This window comes from Tenrec ecaudatus, chromosome 12, assembly GCF_050624435.1.
Source record: "Tenrec ecaudatus isolate mTenEca1 chromosome 12, mTenEca1.hap1, whole genome shotgun sequence".
Classification (NCBI taxonomy): domain Eukaryota; kingdom Metazoa; phylum Chordata; class Mammalia; order Afrosoricida; family Tenrecidae; genus Tenrec; species Tenrec ecaudatus.
The window spans coordinates 26,439,251-26,451,783 of record NC_134541.1 but is presented as its reverse complement, the minus strand read 5'-3'; the positions used below and the strand labels follow the sequence as shown (position 1 = coordinate 26,451,783).

The 12,533-nt window shown below is 49.8% G+C and overlaps 1 protein-coding gene across 1 annotated transcript in view; it reads left to right on the top strand.

Moving 5' to 3' along the window:
* Positions 1-13: 13 nt before the first annotated feature.
* The window catches only part of EPB41L1 (erythrocyte membrane protein band 4.1 like 1), an 80,677-nt gene continuing 68,157 nt past the window's right edge, over positions 14-12,533 (top strand). Inside the window, exon 1 of the mRNA XM_075563685.1 lies at positions 14-315. The gene's annotated coding sequence lies outside the window, so the exon portion shown is untranslated. The remainder of the gene's footprint in view (positions 316-12,533) is intronic.

Below are 12,533 nucleotides of genomic sequence, written 5' to 3'. Positions count from 1 at the left end.
GGAGGAGGGCGCAGGCAGGAGCGCGGCCGCCCCTGGGCTGGAGCCCAGGCTGGGGCGGGGGCTGGCCGCGCGTCGGGCGCCAGGCCCGGGGCTGTGGGCACGGTGCCCAGCCCCCGGCGCACGCCGAACCGCCGCCGCCGCCGCTGCTGCAGTCGGCATCTATCAGCGGGCGGGGGTGTCGCCGCTGAACAGGCTGCTCCGCAGAGCCCGCCGCGGCCCCGCGCGTCCGCCCAGCCCCGCGGCCTGCTGGGCCCGGAGGAGCAGCGGGGGAGACCCCTCGCCCAGCTTGCCGGACATGGGGACCCTCAGGTCCAGGTAGGCACGTGGGGGGCGGGGGGTTCAGGTGGCTCTGGGGGCTGAAGGCTTCGTAAGTCTAGGTCCAGCCTCAGCCCTAGGGAAGGGGGCGGAGGGGGGGAGGGAAGGTCAGGCTGGGAAGAATTGATTTGTAAGCTGTTGCCCCCCTGGCTCATGGTGGTTGTGGGGCTGTTTGCTGCCCTCTCATCGCCCACGTCCACAGCTTCCCAGGAGGCTGGGAGGGAGGCAGGAGGTGGGCCGGTGCTTGCTGTGGGATGAATGGTGGGCTAGGACGGCCCACTCTGTTTCCGAGGCCACTCTGCAGCTCCCCATGGAGGCAGGCTCTTTGAATCACGCTGCTGCCCAGGCTGCGGAGGCTGCAGGATGTTCTCCTGGTCGGAGGCTGGGGGGATACAGGGAAGTTCTTGCTCTCATTCTCACCCTCTGGTTACCCATCTTTTTCCAATCCAGGCTTCCTTCTCGTCCCCTTTTCCAGGTTCCTCAAAGCTGGGGCACTATGGACCTTAGCCCTGGGACCTCTGTGACTCTGGCTAGGTCTTGTCCCTGCCAGTGACTGGCCCCGCTGAGTCTCGGGAATAGATTTGCAAGCCCCAGTTGTGTCTGGCACCCTCACCCTTAGAGAGGTGAAGGAAGGGTCCAAGAGGCTGTGGTCTTAGGGACAGGAGTTGGGGAGGGCAGTGTCCAAAGTCACCAGGGTACTACCTGGGTGTGGAAGCTGAGGTCCAAGGTAGCCCATGGGGACTTTGGGGATTTAAAAACGACCAGGCAGGAGTTGTGGGGTAGCTGGTATTATGCTCTTGTTTTCTCCCCACCCCCTCACTCCCTACCCCCGGGATGCTGGGGACCTAGTGATGAGGGAGAAAGCCCCACCACATGTCCCACTGTCACTTCTGGAGCCACATGTCACCTCCCCTGCACCTAAGGCAGGAATGGAAGAAGGCTGGATTTGGGATCTCTGGGGGGCCATGGTGTGTCCAATCTTGCTCAGCTCCTGTGGGAGAAATCTCCCAGCCTCTGCTGCAGCTGATGTGGGTTGAGAACTGGGGACTGGGGTGGTGCCCTCAGTGGCTCCTGGGCAACTTGGGGCTGTCTGTTCTGGGCAAGGGTATGAGAATAGTCTGTATGCCCGCCTGCCCACCCATCCCTCCAGATGGAGCCTGCAGCAGAAGCAGCCTGTGCCAGCCTCCTCTCTGTGCCACCGTGGCCCAGGGAGGCTCTGCCAGTTTGGTGCAGGGATGGAGCTGGCTTTTGCCAGCCTGCCTGACGACCCATCCCGTGCACAGAGCATGGTCCCTGGGGTCTCAGGGACACTCCTGTGGTAGACCTGGAGGAGGTCAGTGCAAGGAGTCTTGTTCCTCTTGAATGGGTCCTAGCCGATCTCTGAGCATTTCTCAATGGCTTGCCTCCACAGAACCCCAACTTGAGAACAGCACCTGATCCTGTAGATCTTACTCAGTCAATGTTGAAAGCTGAGGTCTAGAGGGGGCAAGTGACTTGTCCAAGGTCACTTAGCCAATGAATGGGAGGACCAGCACTAATGTACCTGGGTCTTCTATCACTTGTTCTTGCAGCTCAAATGCCTACTTCCTCATTGCTCTGGCTGTTCCTCATGCAGGACTCTGTTCAGCTCCCGCTTCCTCTGGAGGATCTTTTCATTAACCTCCTAGCTCTTGCCCCCCAAAAGGGAAGGAGCGGGGCCAGAGCTGCATCATAGATAATGGGCCGGGGCTGAGGGGACAGGCAGTCAGTGGACCTTCTTAGGAGAGTACAGAGCCAAGAGGATGCTGGGTGCCCAGGCATGTTCTGAGCTTCCTGAGGGCAGGGGAAAGGTTTCTGGACTCGAACAAACTAAGGTGGGAAGCACATCTACGTTAGCTAGAGCATGACGCTGCTGGGGACCCCTTCTGATCTTCTGTGTCCCCATCGCTCATAAAAGGGCATGTTAATCTCTACTTGGAGTGATACCCATGACTACACAATCAGAGTCCCAGCATTTATTGAGTACTTGTATGCCAGGCACTGCGATCAGTGCTCTGCATTATCTTACAACCACCCTATCAAATGTGTGCTATTATTTGTCCACATTTTACGGATGAGAAAAAGACACAGAGAGGGGCAAAGTAATTTCCCTGAGGTGACACAGGTTAAAAAAAAAAAAAGCAGTATTGCCTAAATCTAGGGTGCCTCCCGTTCCCATGACACTGCACCTGGGGCAGTGACTGGGAAACCAAGTTGCTGTCAATTCTTTGGTCTGCCAGGGCAGGCTGGGTGGAGAGGTCTGGGGAGGTGTGGCAGGCTCTGTGGCATGAGTATTACGGTGAGTTACAGAGTACTCACCGGGAGCCCTCAGAGAGGGGCTGGCCTTCTGTTTCCTGATCAGGGTCCCAGACACGGGGAAGCACCAGATTTCCTGTTCACACTGACTATCAGGGAAGGCTAGCCAGTCCTGACATCAGCCCTTGTCACATGGTCAGCAGTTTGAAACCACCAGCAATGCTGGGAAAGAGTAGGCTTTCTACTACTGTAGTTACAGTCTCGGAAATCCACAGGGGGTTGGTATAAGTCAGCATTGACCCTATCGCAATGAGTTTGTGTTTTTGGTATTACACACCAAGGAGCCCTGATGGTACTGTTGGATAAGCATTGGGCTGCTAACCTGAAGGTTGGCAGTTCAAACCCACCAGCCACTCTGTGAGAAAAAAGACGAAGCCGTCTGCTTCTCTAAAGATTTGTACCCTTGGAAACCCTGCATAGGGTGGCCATGGGTAGAAATAAATGCTATGTCCATGGGTGTGTTTGTTTGTTTGTTTGGCTTTGTGTATCACATGCGAAGCTCACAGTTAGAAGGACTTGCGTCTGTAACTCATGCAGTGGCACACAAGCTAATGTGAAAGAGGTATTCTCCCCACATGGCAGATAACCTTTTATCCGAGGTTGAAAGAGGGAAAGGCAGTTGCTCAAGGTCATATAGCCAGGTTGTGGATGAGCTAGGATTCAAGCCCCACAGGATGGGCAGAGCCTGGGTTCCTTATTTCCAGGCAGCCTGCAGTTTCTTATCAGACGCAATACTCAGCGATCCTCAATCTGAGAAACCTTCCCCAAGACCTTTTGTGTGCCCAGCCCAGTCTAGCCTCTGGGGGTGTAGAAGGGACACAAAAGCATCCTTCTCTTTTGGGGGGGGGGAGCTACGGACCTGGCAGGGACAGAGAGTGTGCCATTCCACCTGCTACGGGAGCCAGGTCAGATTTTGATAGCAGTAATGTGAATGGACACTCCGTCCCCCAGGTCAGAGGGACAAGAAATAGGGATGCATTTGAAGAATGGCACTGGTTTGATTTGTGGGGAGCAGGTAGGATGGGGTGGGGGTAGGTGAGCTGAGAGGTGACCCAGAAAGTCAGGTTGTGTAGGTCTTTGCCGAAGCACTGGTTCACCAAACCTGGGTTCCTGTCCCAGCAGGGCTGTGCTCTTGACATGTGGCCTTGGGCAAGTCTCTTGGCTGGTCCAAGCCTCAGTTTCCGTATCTGTAAAACATGGATGAGCACATCGGTGGTATAGGGATTTATTGTGGTTACATAAACTCCAGGCGCAGTGTTGGCATTACAGGATGTCAGTAAACATTAGTTCTGGACCGACTGCCTGCTCTCGTAAATGTCAGGCTAAGGTGTCTGGACTTGACTTGAGCTTGGAGGCCCTGGGGAACATTTGCAGGGTTTTAGTCTGGGAAGGGCAGGACTGTGCTATCAGAGGTTCTTCTGACAGCCGTGTGAACCCAAAGGAAGGGACAACCGCGCAGAGGTAACATTAACCGAGTGGACTGAGAAGGGTGGCGAGGGAGGAAGGTTTAAGGTGCACCTCCTGTGTTGACTGGTGGTGGTGCGGGGTGGGGGCAAGCAGCTCTGGGTGGGGAAGGCCTTGGGAAGCATGAATTCCATGGGGAACCTGGTAAGTTTAAGATGAAGGGCTTAGTGCCTTCAATCATTCAGAAGGCTGGGTAGCATCATCTTTGTGCATCTGGCTCTCCCCCAGCCCCCCGCTTTTGAATTTTTTCCTTTTGGATGAATCTCCATCTGAGCTTTGGCTATAATAGTGGCAAATTGGGCCTAAGTGTCCAACAATAGGAAGATGATTGAGTACATTTTGGAAGCGCCACTGGATAAAATAATATGCAGCCGCTAATAGCCACAGAAATACGCTTGCAGGGTATGGAGTACGTGTGCAGTTTGTGTCATTGCTGAAAACTTGCCAGGTGACAGAGGTGTGTGATGGGGCATGAAGGACTTGAGGCGAGGCTGCAGTCCACCTCCGTAGGGGCAGGGCAGCTCCGTGACTTGCCAATGCTTATGGACTGATCACACTTAAACCCCCTGACCTCAAGTCTATTCCCACTCGGTGTGCCCCTAAAGGATTGGATAGAACTGCCCCTGTGGGTTTCCAGGACTCTCACTGTTGAGGTAAAAAGCCGCGTCTTTCTCCTGTGGAGCTGCTGGCAGATTTGAACTGGTGACCTCGTGGTTAGCATTTGAGCACTTAACTACCATCCTAACCCATAACTCATTAATTATGCCATCGGGTGAGTGATTGGTGCAGAGGGGTGGCTTGTTCCATACCAAGTTACCCCACACCAAGAAGGAGACCCAATCTCCTTCTGAATGCACGCCACGTTCTTTTCCCCTCGCTATCCAGTGTTTGCCAGAGCAGTGGGTGGAGAGGTTCTCAGCAGGCACTTGGGACTTGCAGAGACCAGAGCTGGCTGTTCTTCTTTATTAGCACTGAGGAAATGATCTAATCTTTTGAAGCCTCAATCTTCCCACCTGCCATGTGGGTAACAAAGTACTTGATCTTAGGGTTTTTTTGTCAAAACTGAATGAGTTAAGGCAGGTAAAACTCTTCCCATGGTAACAAGCCCCTAATTCTTTCATACACTGCCCTAGGTGAGTCTGAGTCGGTGCTGACTCACAGCGACCCTGTAAGACAGAGGAGAACCCCCCCTGTGAGTTTCTGAGACTGTACTTGTGTACCAGAGTAGAAAGCCTAATTTTCTCCTAAAGAGTGGCTGGTGGTTTCACCTGCTGTCCTTGTGGTTAGCAGCCCAACTCGTAACCCACTGTGACCCCAGGTCTCCCTGACAAAGGTGACTCTGAAGACTATGATGCTGTGACACTGTGGAAGTATTGCTTATATAATTCACGTTCATGGTTTTTTAATTCACAAAATGATGAGCATTCAATGGTGTAAAATTAGAGCTTGGAAGAGAACAGACAGAAGTGGAGATACCGTAGGTACTTTGGGAAGCAAATAAGATTTTAAACAAATCTTTAGCTTTATATTCATTTTCTATTAATTTTTAATTTTTTAAATTTTTCTATTAATTTTAATGAGTGGAACATTCCAATAATTCAGAAGTGTGTTTTCCTCTGGGCTTCCTGGATCAAACCCTGCTCTTCTGACATAGTGAATGAGAGCAGTGTGAAATGTATCCTTCCAGAATATTCTCTATGCTTACTCCTCTCTCATCCACTACCATCAAGTCGATTTGACATAGGGACCTTCTAGGACAGGGGAGAACTGCCTTTGTTTTCCAAGACTGTAACTCTTTACAGGAATAGAAATCCTCATCTTTCTCCTACAGAGCAGTTGGTGGTTTCGAACTGCTGACCTTGCAATTAGTAATTCAACTTTTTAAAATTACTTTGCCACCAGGGCTTCTCTAGTCTACATAGACAAGTACAAATTAGAATAGGGCTACCAACTGCATATTATTATACTGCTTGAATTTTTGAATTTAGCTACATATTAACATATATATATATATATATATAATCTATCTTGGTCAGTGTAGTACCGATGAAGCATATGACTTTCTTCTTTAATGTTCTGTCCCACCCCTACCCCACTATCATGATCCTGGTTCTACCTTACAAATCCGCCTAGACCAGAGGATGCACACTGGTACAGATAAGAGCTGAAACCACAGGGAATCCAGGACAGATAAACCCCTCAGGACCAATAATGAGAGTAGAGATACCAGGAGGGGAAGGAGAAGGTGGGGGAGAAAGGGGGAACCAATCACAGGGATATCTATATATAACCCCCTCCCTGGGGCACAGACAACAGAAAAGTGGGTAAAGAGAGACATCAGACCGTGTAAGGCCTGAAAAAGTATTAATAATTTATTAATTATCAAGGGGTTGTGAGGGACGTGGGAAATGAACTGATACCAAGGGCTCAAGTAGAAAGCGAATGTTTTGAGAAGGATGATGGCAACAAATGTACAAATGTGCTTGACACGATGAATGGGTGTGTGGATTGTAACCAGAGTTTGAGGGAGCCCTGGTGGCATAGTGATCGGCATAGTGGTTATGCTTTGGGCTGCGATCCACAAGGTCAGTAGTTCAAAAAATAAATAAATAAAGAGTTGTATGAGCCCCCAATAAAATTATTTTTTAAATAAATAAAACCTATCTTAAAAACACGTAGGTAGTGCAACTTTTGTAATTAATTTGTTTTATGGGCAAATCCTGGTCAGTTGGGTCAGTTCCCTGTGGACGGACATTTAAAAGTTGTTCCCAGCTTTATTGGATTCCAAATAATGTGATTATGAGCAATAACCCTATTCCAACAAAGGAACATAAAGTGAGGAGAGCCAGTTCAATTGTGTGAGACCGAGTTGCCCACTGCTCTTTCTCTCCCCTACTGCTCCTCTCTTACCGCTGGAGCCCGGGGAGGGGGGCTCGGGGAATGGGTGGGGGGCAAGGACTCGGAGAGCTGGCCTGCTTAGAGAAGTCCCCATCGCTGTCAGCCTCAAAGGGTGAGAGGGTCTTTCTTAAGGAACTCCCTTCTTTTACTCACCCAGCGTGAGAAATGTCCACCTTCTCCTTCAGCCATGATGGGCCACTGCCCGGTCTTTGCTATGCATCCCAAGTGTCCTGGGACAAGTTCCTTCTACCTTTCTACTTTTTTTGGTAAATGCTATTTATTGTGAATTGAGTGGGGGTTTCCAGAGCAGATTCGTTTTCTGGTCAACATTTCATATACATATTTTATTGATGGCAATGCCCACAATTCTCACCCACCTCCTGCTTGTGTTTCCTGTTTCCATTTGCTCCTAGCCCTTGTGAACTCTGTTCTTGGGTAAATGCTAACCCTTTGGTCTCCAGTGGTTGGTTATTTTTAGGGCGTCCATACCTGCCTGATGGTATCTCTCTCCTGATAGGCCTGTCTCTTGTTTGGCTAAAAATGGAGCCATAGGGTGAATGCATTTTGACGGAGTTCTTTATCTTCTCTGGACTTCAGTTGGCAAACTTGTGGGAGTCTTACTGATCAGACCATCACTTTCAAAGTATCTGCATGGGGGCTTCACAAAGTTCATGGGAAAATGCCATTGGACCACAATTTTTTTTGAAGCCTCTTTGTTGGGTTGATAACTGCAAGTTCAACAGTTCAAAACCACTGGTTGCTCTTTGAAAGTAAAAAGATGAGACTTTCTACTCTTGTAGCAATTCCCGTCTTGGAAACCCAAAAGGGGGCGGTTCTGCACTGGGTTGCTGTGGGTTGGAATCGACTTGATGGCAGTGAGTTGGTTGTTTTTGAGTCCTGGGTCAAACACTGCCAGAGTGATCTTTGTAGTCACTCTCTTGTTGACTTTTCACTAAGCCTCTGACAGAGACCCATTGCTATCAAGTCGATTACGGCTCATAGGAACCCAGTTGATCAGAGTAGAACTGTCTCATAGAGTTCCCCAGACTGTAATCTTGATAAAAGCTGACTGCCACCTCCTTCTGTGGAGCAGCTGCTGGATTTGAACCATCAATATTTTGGCTAGCAATCAAGCACCACTATACCACTGGAGTGTCTTCTTTGATGTGCTGGGGCTACTATTCTTATTTCATCTCCCCACAGTCACTCTCAAAGAGGTCAGATAGTAACGTGCTCAAGGTCACCAAGCCATTGGATTCAGGAGTTACTCTCTGGCTCCCAAGTCCACGTTCATTACCGCTCCCACCCCCACTCCCTCTCACCAAGAGCTGATCACTGAGGTCCAAGCAAATGATGGTTATAAAAGGATCTTGTCAACTGGAGAGCACCCTGCCCGTGGGAGGGTTGATATCGCTGCTGTTATTTCTACATCCAGAGCAACAGTAGCTTTGGTTACGTGTTTTACAGAAGGTAGGAGACCGTGGGACGTAGCAGGATAGAGGGGGTCTGGATTATGAGCCAGCACACCTGGGTCCCAGTCCTGACTCTGCTCACCCTGACTAGCCATGTGACCTCCCTTGGCAGTCAAGGTCTGGGGAATAAGCCCACCTTTCCTATGTGCCCCTTGTCACTCTGCAATGAGATAAAGCTCTCAAGATAGCTAGCCCTGAGCCTGGCTTCTGGAGGGTGCCCTGCTAATTCGGGAGGGCCCTGCCTCCCACACAGTCATCAGTTTGGCCCAAGTGGGAAGCAGTTCTATCTCCTCTCTCTGTCTTGCTCTCTTTTTTCTTTCTTTCCAGTTCTCCTTTTTGATGCTATTATGCTGCAGCTCTGGGCATGTCACATGGTCCCCGGGACACAACCACACATCACTCTGACTCCGGGGTGGCACGTGAAACCCTTGGGCATGAAGCCAGTGCTGACGGGCGGCAACCTCTTTCACGTTGCTTGGTTGTATTTACTGCAGTGCCCATGGGTGCCGCAAGCCTCTGACAAATTGCCATCCCCCACTGTGCACACAGACCAGGAAGAATGATCGCGTGGCCGCGTTCCTCATTCCATTCCTCTGCCTTCGCCAGGGAGATTCCTGTGGCAGAGGGGCTGCTCCTGTGTGCCTTGCAGGGAGGGGGCACAGGCCTGCCCCACCCCCAGCATTTCCATTTCCTCCACGTCATTGCAGTGATTGTCACTCTCCTAGTGGGCAGCAACAGCATCTGCAGTGACTATGAGAGGAATAATAAGTCTTGATAGAGTCTATCTTCTTTTATTTTCTTCCTCCCTTTTCTGATTCCAACAGGAATACGTGTTCAGAGTAAAAAAATCAGAGAATTTCAGGAACCTCCTAAAAGCCCCCCACCCCCACAAAAAAAAGTCTAATTCTCTTCCCAAGGAAATGCTATTTTTAACATTTCATCTTTTGGACTTTATAATAAAGATAAGAATACCTAATATTTCTTATGCGCTAATGATGGGTTTAGCTTATGTTTAAATGTGCTTGACCTCATTCAGTTTTTACAAGAAGGCTTTGAGTCATATAAGGTGGTCATCAAGTTGTCACAGATGAGAAAGTGGAGGCACAGGGAGATGAAGAGATTTACTCAGGTTGTCCTTCACCACTGCTACCATACTGTGGCTTCCTGGAGCTGTAGGAATTTAGTGTCAGAAGGTCTAACAGTCAGGTTCTGGCAGAAAACAGAATGTCCCTCAGTTCAAATGAGGAGAAGTCACCAAGGGTCTAGGTAGGGCTTGACCACTCACAGAGTATTATCTGCAGAAGCTTGTAGCAGTGGAGGACTAATGTTTACTAGTCCTCAGTCCGAGTGCGTAGATGGAGAGAAGGTGCAGTCCTAAACCTAAACTGGGTTCTCTGAAGAAGCCAACCCAGTGATGCTTGTGTGTGTGAATTTATATCCAGAAAATGGCTCCTATGGTTGTAGAAGCAGGCAAGCCCTCGCTGCTTCCAAGCCCCCGGGTCATAGGAAGCCCACAGGCAGGTGAACCCCAGGCCATGCACTCAAGCTGGTAACTGGAGAGGGGAATGAACCTAAGGTCAGCAGTCCCATGACAGGCTGCAGATGGTTCCCAGGATGGGCAGGCAATAGGGTAGACCCATTGGCTCAAGTTCAAGAATTGGAGGACCCAGACCCGGCAAAAAGCAAGCAAAGTTTTCCACAGCATCCACTTGCAGGAAGCAGGCAACACCTGAAGGAAATGTCTTCTCAGTTGCGTCATGCTTGTGACCTGGGTAAGGGCGTTTTATTCCACTGTAATTTTCTCACAACGGATGGGTTGCTCGTAGCAGATTCTGTTCTGGAGTTGATGACATTGTGTTAGATCCGGGCATGAGGAATGACAGGGTGCTAACTGCCAGACCATTGAGAATCTTGGCCCCACCAAGTTGACCCAAAACCCATCACAGGTGTCGCCAGAGTTCACTGATGACTAAGGGGCCGTGCAAGGAGCTTTGACACAAGGTCTCCGTCACCGTGAGAGTCTCAGTGTAGAAAACTGAGGGAGATATTCCTTGAGTTCTTTTTCCTTCCAGTCTCTAATTCCCGGCCGGCACCACCCGTTGGTCATACTCCACCAGAAGCTAGCAGCCAAGGTCAGCCTCCTGCTGCAGCGCGTGGGTTGGATCTGGGCCTGCTACTGGAGACGATAGCTCAGGAAGCACGAGGGAGATGTGCCCCTTGATTGTCCCAAAGGAGAGGAAAAATGATCGTGGTGACTGGGGTAATCGACAAAGGCATTTGAAACAAAGGAGGTTGCTTTTGGCCGGGTGTTTTTCGGGTGCTTGCATGTCTCTTACATTCTACCCATCTCTCACTCTCTCCCCTTCTTCCCAGCACCCTGTCGTCTCTCACCTGCCTCGGAATTCCCAAGAACACCCAGACAAAAGTTGTCAGCGTCCAACATTGGGAAGAAATAGCCTTGTTGTCAAGGGAGTGATTTTTTTTTAATGACCATGGAGACAAGAGGTTGTATGTGTCTTTTTGTTGTTCTACTCCATGTAGGCATGGAAAGGCATGTTTTCCATCTTCGTGTCACAATCATATATAACTACTTTTCATTGTAGTTGGCGTGCTGACTTCAACTTCCATATTTCAGAACTCTTCCCTTCCCTGAACATCCTTCATCTGCAGAGCTTCATTGGCTCTGAAGCGGGAGGACAGTCTTCATTGACAGTTGAGGACTCGGAGTCTCAAGAGGGACTATGACTTGTCCCAGGCCATCCGAATCTGATACAAGTAGTAGCAGCGAAACAAGAAGCACTGGTCCTTAGTCTGCCATCAGGGCCCTTCCTTGGTAGTCATCTCTTTCCGTTTGGGGAAGTCTTTCCTTGCTTTGTCTCATCCCTGAGAGAAATTAGCACAGGACAAGTCCCCCAAGGCTGCTGAAATATCATGTGGTGGGAAGGACTTTGGAGTCACAGAGATATGGCCCCACCTTATGAGCTTGGGCAAATCAGTATGTCTTTTTTAAGACACTGTGTCCTTATCAGTTAAATAAGGATGATAATATCAGGACTTTGAGTGGAAAATTCAGATGCTTAAAATCTGATTGGTAGCCAGCCAGCTTCCTGAGATGAACGCAGCCCAGGTCTCTGGTCCTCAGTTGAGTAGACTCAGAAATTGACTTATTGATGTCCCATCAGGCTGTTATCCATGTGCTCATCCATTTGCCCATTTGACGCCAGCCTCCCTAGGTTTCCACCCTGGCGCCACCATTTATTAGCTCTACAATCTTGGGCAAGTTACTTAGTGTCTCTGTGCGTCAGTTTCTTCTTTTGCCAAAGAGAGACAATAGGAGTACCTACTTTATGGATTATTGTAAGGATCAAACGAGTTAACTTTTTAAAAAGTGTTATCTTTGTTACTGCTATTTATCAAGAACTGTGTAGACTCGTGGGGGCAAGACAGGGCTTTCTACTCCTGTAGGAGCTTTACAGTCTCAGGAACCTTGGGGCTCTCTTGTTGGCTTGAGGGGAAGGAAGGTCCCCTTCTTTGGCTTTTTTAACTTCTGGCTTCCAGATGGGTCTTCACACGCTGTTTCTCTTCTGTGGGCTTTTCTCCCCTTTTATAAAGCCAGTCAGTTGGGTTTTGGATCTGCCCTACTTCAGTAAGGATGGACTGATAACATCTCCAAAGAAGGTCACACTAATGGGTACAGGGGTTAGGACTTCAACATACATTTTGTGGGTGGGGGGGAGGCTCAGTTCAACCCAGAACAAGACATAGAGATTGAGGTCTGGGGAGGTTACTGCCCTCTACCAAGGGAATAGTAAGGACAGAAGCCCTGCTGCAGGAACAGACAGACTGCCAACATGACAGGCCTATATGCCTGGTAGGAGTTGGGGGAAGGGGACAAGCAACGGTGAGGACTCTATCCTGCAGGTCGCTGTAGCTTTGCTAAGGAGTTTGCATGTGAAACAACTCCTTTGTTTCCCCTTGCATGTGACGCCAGTGGAGGATTTTAAAGTGTGTGTCCAGATGGGGTTCTGAACAGAGATCCCTGTGGCTGCT